This window comes from Eptatretus burgeri, chromosome 8 (genome assembly GCF_056783735.1).
Source record: "Eptatretus burgeri isolate ZD-2024b chromosome 8, Ebu_testis_v1, whole genome shotgun sequence".
Classification (NCBI taxonomy): domain Eukaryota; kingdom Metazoa; phylum Chordata; class Myxini; order Myxiniformes; family Myxinidae; genus Eptatretus; species Eptatretus burgeri.
In genome coordinates, this window is record NC_140968.1 from 49,888,370 (window position 1) to 49,895,773 (window position 7,404).

General features: G+C 48.7%; 1 protein-coding gene across 1 annotated transcript in view; it reads right to left on the minus strand.

Annotated features, from left to right (window-relative positions):
- LOC147021712 (stannin-like) overlaps positions 1-1,992 on the minus strand; it is a 27,322-nt gene extending 25,330 nt beyond the window's left edge. The window contains exon 1 of the mRNA XM_085891980.1: positions 1,784-1,992. The gene's annotated coding sequence lies outside the window, so the exon portion shown is untranslated. The remainder of the gene's footprint in view (positions 1-1,783) is intronic.
- Positions 1,993-7,404: the final 5,412 nt, after the last annotated feature.

Below are 7,404 nucleotides of genomic sequence, written 5' to 3' on the forward strand. Positions count from 1 at the left end.
GAAGAAGAATCACTTCAAAATTATCGCATCTGGATCACGATTCGGATCTTCCTCAGAATTGGATCAATTGGGCCTCGTCACACACCCAAAGTGACCAAGTTTTTTTTTTTTGTTGTTTTTTTTTTAAGAAACCGTCCATAACTTGTTGATAATATCCTGCACACAAACAGGGGTGAAAACACAACCTTCCATGTTCGGTGACAGAGGTAACTTGGACGGACGACCCGAAAACATTACCTCAGGCGACACTCAGTGTGAACATGTATTACTGTGGTGTTTTCACAAACACCGTTTTACCTCAGGAGACACTAGTCAGTGTGAACATGTATTACTGTGGTGTTTTCACAAACACCGTTTTACCTCAGGAGACACTGGTCAGTGTGAACATGTATTACTGTGGTGTTTTCACAAACACCGTTTTACCTCAGGAGACACTAGTCAGTGTGAACATGTATTCCTGTGGTGTTTTCACAAACATGGTTTTACCTCAGGAGACACTGGTCAGTGTGAACATGTATTCCTGTGGTGTTTTCACAAACATCGTTTTACCTCAGGAGACACTGGTCAGTGTGAACATGTATTACTGTGGTGTTTTCACAAACACCGTTTTACCTCAGGAGACACTGGTCAGTGTGAACATGTATTCCTGTGGTGTTTTCACAAACATCGTTTTACCTCAGGAGACACTGGTCAGTGTGAACATGTATTACTGTGGTGTTTTCACAAACACCGTTTTACCTCAGGAGACACTGGTCAGTGTGAACATGTATTCCTGTGGTGTTTTCACAAACATGGTTTTACCTCAGGAGACACTGGTCAGTGTGAACATGTATTCCTGTGGTGTTTTCACAAACACCGTTTTACCTTAGGAGACACTGGTCAGTGTGAACATGTATTCCTGTGGTGTTTTCACAAACACCGTTTTACCTCAGGAGACACTGGTCAGTGTGAACATGTATTACTGTGGTGTTTTCACAAACATCGTTTTACCTCAGGAGACACTGGTCAGTGTGAACATGTATTACTGTGGTGTTTTCACAAACACCGTTTTACCTCAGGAGACACTGGTCAGTGTGAACATGTATTCCTGTGGTGTTTTCACAAACATGGTTTTACCTTAGGAGACACTGGTCAGTGTGAACATGTATTCCTGTGGTGTTTTCACAAACACCGTTTTACCTCAGGAGACACTGGTCAGTGTGAACATGTATTCCTGTGGTGTTTTCACAAACACCGTTTTACCTTAGGAGACACTGGTCAGTGTGAACATGTATTCCTGTGGTGTTTTCACAAACACCGTTTTACCTCAGGAGACACTGGTCAGTGTGAACATGTATTCCTGTGGTGTTTTCACAAACATCGTTTTACCTCAGGTTGGTGGAGATGGGCGGGGTCGGAGCAAGGTAACCGCACAGGTGATGATGGTTCACATCGTCACATCACCTCTAGTATTCTCACACGACATGTCGGAATGAGGTAAAAGATGGTAAATTAACGATTTCGATACAAAAGGCCCTTTGTTTGTAGAACGCGCAAACACCACCGGATTGAACATCGCTAATTAAAGGGGGTGAAACTCTCGAGAGATTTCGTTTCCCTTCAACAGCGTCTTGTACGCATTACAACTGAATACGATACGAGCACCGAGCACCACGACGAATACCAAACAGTGCATCGCAAGGCCCGTAACGACGAACACCAGAGCATTCCCTTCCGCCGCACGGTCGCTTTGAAAGGACGAGCGTGAGGCGAGAACAACCACAGCCAGACCGGAACGCCTCACCTCAAGAAACCAGTGAAGTGTCCCTCTCGGTCCCTCTCGGTCCCTCGCCAAGGATGGGGCAAGGCTTACAAAGTGAAACCGAACGAACACCGAAGAGCTTGAACGTTTGGATTTTTTTTTTCAAGCGCTCGAGCGCAAACAGGCAGCACGCGACCACTCGTTACGTCATATCGCGTGAGCCTGCTGAAGCCCTTTCGGGAGTGGGAGGAGCGATGGAAGGAACGATATGATTGGGCGAAGAATCTGTGATGGGCGGAACCACTTCCAGCCATCCCGTTGAGCATTTTTAAAGAGCGGAGGTTAAGCCGGCTGTACTTTGTGTCCGCATTGACTCATCGTGGGATCAAATAAGCCGACGCAGTTAAAAAAAAAAAAAATCTGTAAAACGTTGTTGGTGTCGAAGTTAAATTAACCGTCTGACTCGGTGCAGACACGGCGTCAACCTCGAAACGATCGGTGTCGGAATGGAAGCGTCCACGTCATGCATTCATCGCCACAGATGTCCGAAACCTTTAGTTGTTGTCGGCTGAGTAAAAGAGTTGTACATCGTCGTGCTTTTGCGTGCACCGCCCCCGCGTGCACAACAGAAACGCTCGCTGCCTTTGTCGGTGATCAAAAAATAACAATAATAATAATAATAAAACACGTATTCGTACATCGCCCCACGTGCACTCGTGCATGTAAACATTGTGAGCACGTGTATCGGAATGAATGTGCCGATCGCGGGGTCTGCAGCGACGGAGAGCGTGCAGTGAGAGACCATGGAGAAAGAGGTGTGAGGAAGGAGAAAGAGGTTGGGGAAGGAGAAAGAGGTGTGAGGAAGGAGAAAGAGGTGTGAGGAAGGAGAAAGAGGTGTGAGGAAGGAGAAAGAGGTGTGAGGAAGTACAAAGAGGTGTGAGGAAGAGGAAAGAGGTGTGGGGAAGTAGAAAGAGGTGTGAGGAAGTAGAAAGAGGTGTGAGGAGGGAGAAAGAGGTGTGGGGAAGTAGAAAGAGGTGTGAGGAAGTAGAAAGAGGTGTGAGGAGGGAGAAAGAGGTGTGGGGAAGTAGAAAGAGGTGTGAGGAAGGAGAAAGAGGTTGGGGAAGGAGAAAGAGGTTTGGGGAAGGAGAAAGAGGTTTGAGGAAGGAGAAAGAGGTGGGGGAAGGAGAAAGAGGTTTGGGGAAGGAGAAAGAGGTTTGAGGAAGGAGAAAGAGCTGTGAGGAAGTAGAAAGAGGTGTGAGGAAGTATAAAGAGGTGTGAGGAAGTACAAAGAGGTGTGAGGAAGGGGAAAGAGGTGTGGGGAAGTAGAAAGAGGTGTGAGGAAGTACAAAGAGGTGTGAGGAAGGAGAAAGAGGTGTGGGGAAGTAGAAAGAGGTGTGAGGAAGTAGAAAGAGGTGTGAGGAGGGAGAAAGAGGTTGGGGAAGGAGAAAGAGGTTTGAGGAGGGAGAAAGAGGTTGGGGAAGCAGAAAGAGGTTTGAGCAAGGAGAAAGAGGTGTCAGGAAGTAGAAAGAGGTGTGAGGAAGTATAAAGAGGTGTGGGGAAGTAGAAAGAGGTGTGGGGAAGTAGAAAGAGGTGTGAGGAAGTATAAAGAGGTGTGAGGAAGTATAAAGAGGTGTGAGGAAGTACAAAGAGGTGTGAGGAAGTACAAAGAGGTGTGAGGAAGAGGAAAGAGGTGTGAGGAAGTAGAAAGAGGTGTGAGGAAGTAGAAAGAGGTGTGAGGAATTTTGTTTTTCGACATTATAAACATTTGAAGAAACAATTGATGAATGAAAAAAAAATCATGAACTTCATTCCGGGAATTCACGACGTGCTCAAGGCGACAAAATGTCTTCAGAAAATGAACTTTCAGGAAATTAAATAATAATAACAATAATAATTAAATAATTAATGAATGATTTAAATTTTCAATGTCCGTTCGGTCCAAAGTGCAATTCAAACCAAAGGAACAGTTCAAAGGGTGTTTCGGGATCGAACACCGAGCAATAAATGGATCAATCAATCCATTGGAAATATCTTCATCGAATTCCACCACTCGAGTCCTGGATTCGAATCGGGGACGAATCCAGGAATTTCAAGATGGTGGAGGGGAATGCACCAGCGCCAGGTCATGGTGTTGAATGGGAGGAGGGGGAATCGGGGTTTGGGGGTCCTTCCCCAGGAAAGCTCCTCAAAGGGCGGAGGAGCTCCTTGTGAGCCAACGGCCATCCATATCTAGTGCCCAACTGTGTCTGCGGACGTCCTCCTGCAGTTGGGTTACTTTTTTATGAGGAGGTTGGTGGCAGGATTTGCACTCCGGCCACCGTAAAACCCTTCATTCCGCAAAACACAAAAACGCAAAAAAAATCTGAAAACCCACTCCGTGGGAGTACCTCCTGTGCAGCTTCCCTTCGCAGGGCAGCTCACCGGATGACGGGATTGGGGCAAAGCCTTTGGGACCCCCAATCTTTGATAGGAGGGAAACCACGGGGTAACATCCCTGGGTCAGATTGCGGGAGAGTGTGTCGGAGTGGTGCTGAGGTGTCGTCCACCAGACGGCGGTCTCCTTGGGTTAACCTGAGGCGGTCCCTTCGGGTGGGTGCCTGGAATGTCCTATCCCTAAGAGAGGATGATCACCTGTCTCTGTTATCATCTGAGCTCAAGCGTTTGGACATCGGTATTGCAGCTCTCTCTGAGGTTCGGAGACCGGATTGCGGAGAGATAATGGCGGGTGGTTACTCCTACTATTGGTCTGGTCGCTCTGATGGTTACCATACCCAAGGAGTTGCTGTAGCTGTGTCCAATAAGCTGACCCCAATGATAATTGAGGTAACGAGTCACCGGTCAACGAGCGTATTATGAGATTAAGGATTCGTCACTCCTTGGTTGTCATTTCCCTGGTCTGTGTCTATGCTCCGACTGAGGCGAGTGATCTCACCGTGAAGGACACATTCTACGCCACGCTCGAGTCTGTGGTTGATCAGTGCCCCAGATGAGACATACTTCTAGTCTTGGGGGATTTCAATGCATCGACCAACTGTCTGCGGACGTCCTCCTGCAGTTGGCGGACGTCCTCCTGCAGAGAGGAGACAGGGTGGACAAGGAGGCCTATGTGCAAGGAATCTGTGAGGCGGTAGAGCATCACCTGTGGTCAAGGGATTATCGTCCTGCTTACAGGGGAATTTGCGCATTGCGTTCATCCAAGCCCATCCCTCGGTGTACCACAGTTCGAGCAGAGGATGGTCGGCTCTTGACAGAGGAGTCGAAAGTGAAGGCCCGCTGGGCCGGTTACTTTGAGCGGTTGTATGAGGCTGATCCACCAGCTGTCCAGTTGGACATCAGGGGTGTTCCACTTCCTGTTGCTGACCCTCCAATCAATTGTGGTCCACCTTCGCTTGTGGAAACACGTGCTGCGGTGAACCGGTTGGAATGGGGTAAAGCTCCAGGGATCTGTGGCATCCATGCTGAACTTCTCAAGGCTGGTGGAAATGCTGCACTTGTGTCATTGCATGCAGTTCTGTGCTCTGCTTGGAACACAGGCATCATCCCAACTGACTGGAAGAGGGGCCTTGTTGTCCCTCTCTGGAAAGGGAAGGGTGATCGCCAAGACTGCAACAACTACCGAGGGGTGACGCTGCTCTCAGTGCCGGGCAAGGTCTTTGCTCGGATAATTCTTGATAGGGTTCGCCACCATCTGCTTGAGCACCAGCGTCCAGAGCAGTCAGGCTTTACATCAAAGAGGTCAACGATTGACCGTATCCTTGCACTTCGTGTCCTCACCGAACACAGACGAGAGTTTCGGCAGGGGCTGCTTGCAGCCAACGTTGATCTCTGTAAAGCGTTCGATTCAGTGAATCGGGATGCCCTCTGGAGGATTCTTGGTCTTTGTGGGGTGCCACCAAAACTGATCGATCTGATATCTGAACTCTACTCTGGTACTGAGAGTGCTGTGAAGTGTGGTGGTACCATCTCTGACGTATTTCCAGTTGTTACTGGAGTTCCCCAGGGGTGTGTACTTGCCCCCACACTTTTCAGCACTTGTATGAACTAGATTCTGGGGAGGATGTCAGAGAGATAAAGCTGCAGTGCATCGTTTGGGAATGTCAAGATCTCTGACTTTGATTTCGCAGATGATGCAGTCATCTTTGCGGAGACTTTAGATATCCTTTTGGGGGCCCTCGAGGTGCTGAATGAGGAGTCGGAGCTGCTGGGATTACGGGTGTCCTGGGTCAAAACTAAGATCCAGGCTTTCAATGACATCTTGGATGCCGCTGTCCTGCCTGTGTCTGTTTGTGGTGAAGATGTTGAGGTCGTGGAGAGATTCACTTACCTTGGCAGTGATATTCATGTCTCTGCTGGCTGTGTGTCAGAGGTCAATAGACGTCTGGGTCGGGCCTGGGGAGTCATGGATTCACTGGATCATGGGGTGTGGCGCTGCCGGTACCTCTCCGGGAGGACGAAAGTCCGAGTCTTCAGGTCCTTGGTACTTCCAGTCTTGCTCTATGGATGCAAGACTTGGACTCTGACCAAGGATCTGAGACGGAGACTTAATTCCTTTGGTACCAGGTCTCTTGGGAGAATCTTTGGCTATCGCTTGTCGGACTTTGTGTCCAACGAGCAGTTGCTGAGAGAGACTCAAATGAGATTTGTTACCTGCATGGTCCATGAGCGTCAGTTGCGGCTGTATGGACATGTGGCTCATTTTCCTGACGCTGATCCTGCTCACCAGATTCTCTCAACGAGGGAGTCTCGTGAGTGGAGGAGGCCAATGGGCTGACCACGTGCCTCGTGGTTTCAGCAGGTTGACCATCATCTCAAGGAGATGGGGATGGGCCTGGCATCTGCCTGGGGGGTGGCCAGACGGAGGCCCCTGGAGTACCGGTGGAAAGTGGACGCAGCGACGCGCTGATGGTGTTGACCGTCTGTCTGCTGGGTGAAGACCGGCACCGCCATGCGCTGAGGTTGCGAAGCTTGGGGCAGGGGGTCTTCCCACAGAAGGAGATCAGATAGGCCGGTGGAATCTGAATTGTTTTATTACTCATAAATGATGCTATTTTGGAGAACATGGCACTTGTGTTTCTGAATGAAAATGTCACACACATCACATGGGGATGTGGGGAAGTCATGGTGTATGTCCATGAGGGCCAGAGATGCCATCCGACTTTCTCCCATGGAATCTCTTCAGTTGGTGGTCAGGCGCCGCAGGTAAGTAAATGAGTGTTCAGCCTCACAGGAGCCTACATGGAGGGTGCATCCAATATGGAGTAGGACTTTGATCGAGGGGAATTCGTCTCCATTTTATACCACAAGAAAACAATCCTCCAGCCATACCCTGTTGTACCTCATCTGCATTTATTTTACAAGCCAATCCACACACGTCATTACCTCGTTACTCCAAGATGATTGGCAAGTGCAAAAGACAAACATTCCTTGTCACACTTCATCTGAAGGGGCCAAAAAAATCTGACATCCATAAGTTGTTAGATATGGGAACAGTGCGGAGAAAGAACGAACAGCACAATATGGTTTTCCTTGGCACAGTTTATCAGGTCAATAGCTACATGGCTTCTGTGACCATCATACAGGATGGGTATTGTGCCTGAAGCATCCCAACATTGTTGGGATCCCAACATCCTGAAGCATCCCAACATATTTAATGAAGTGATCCT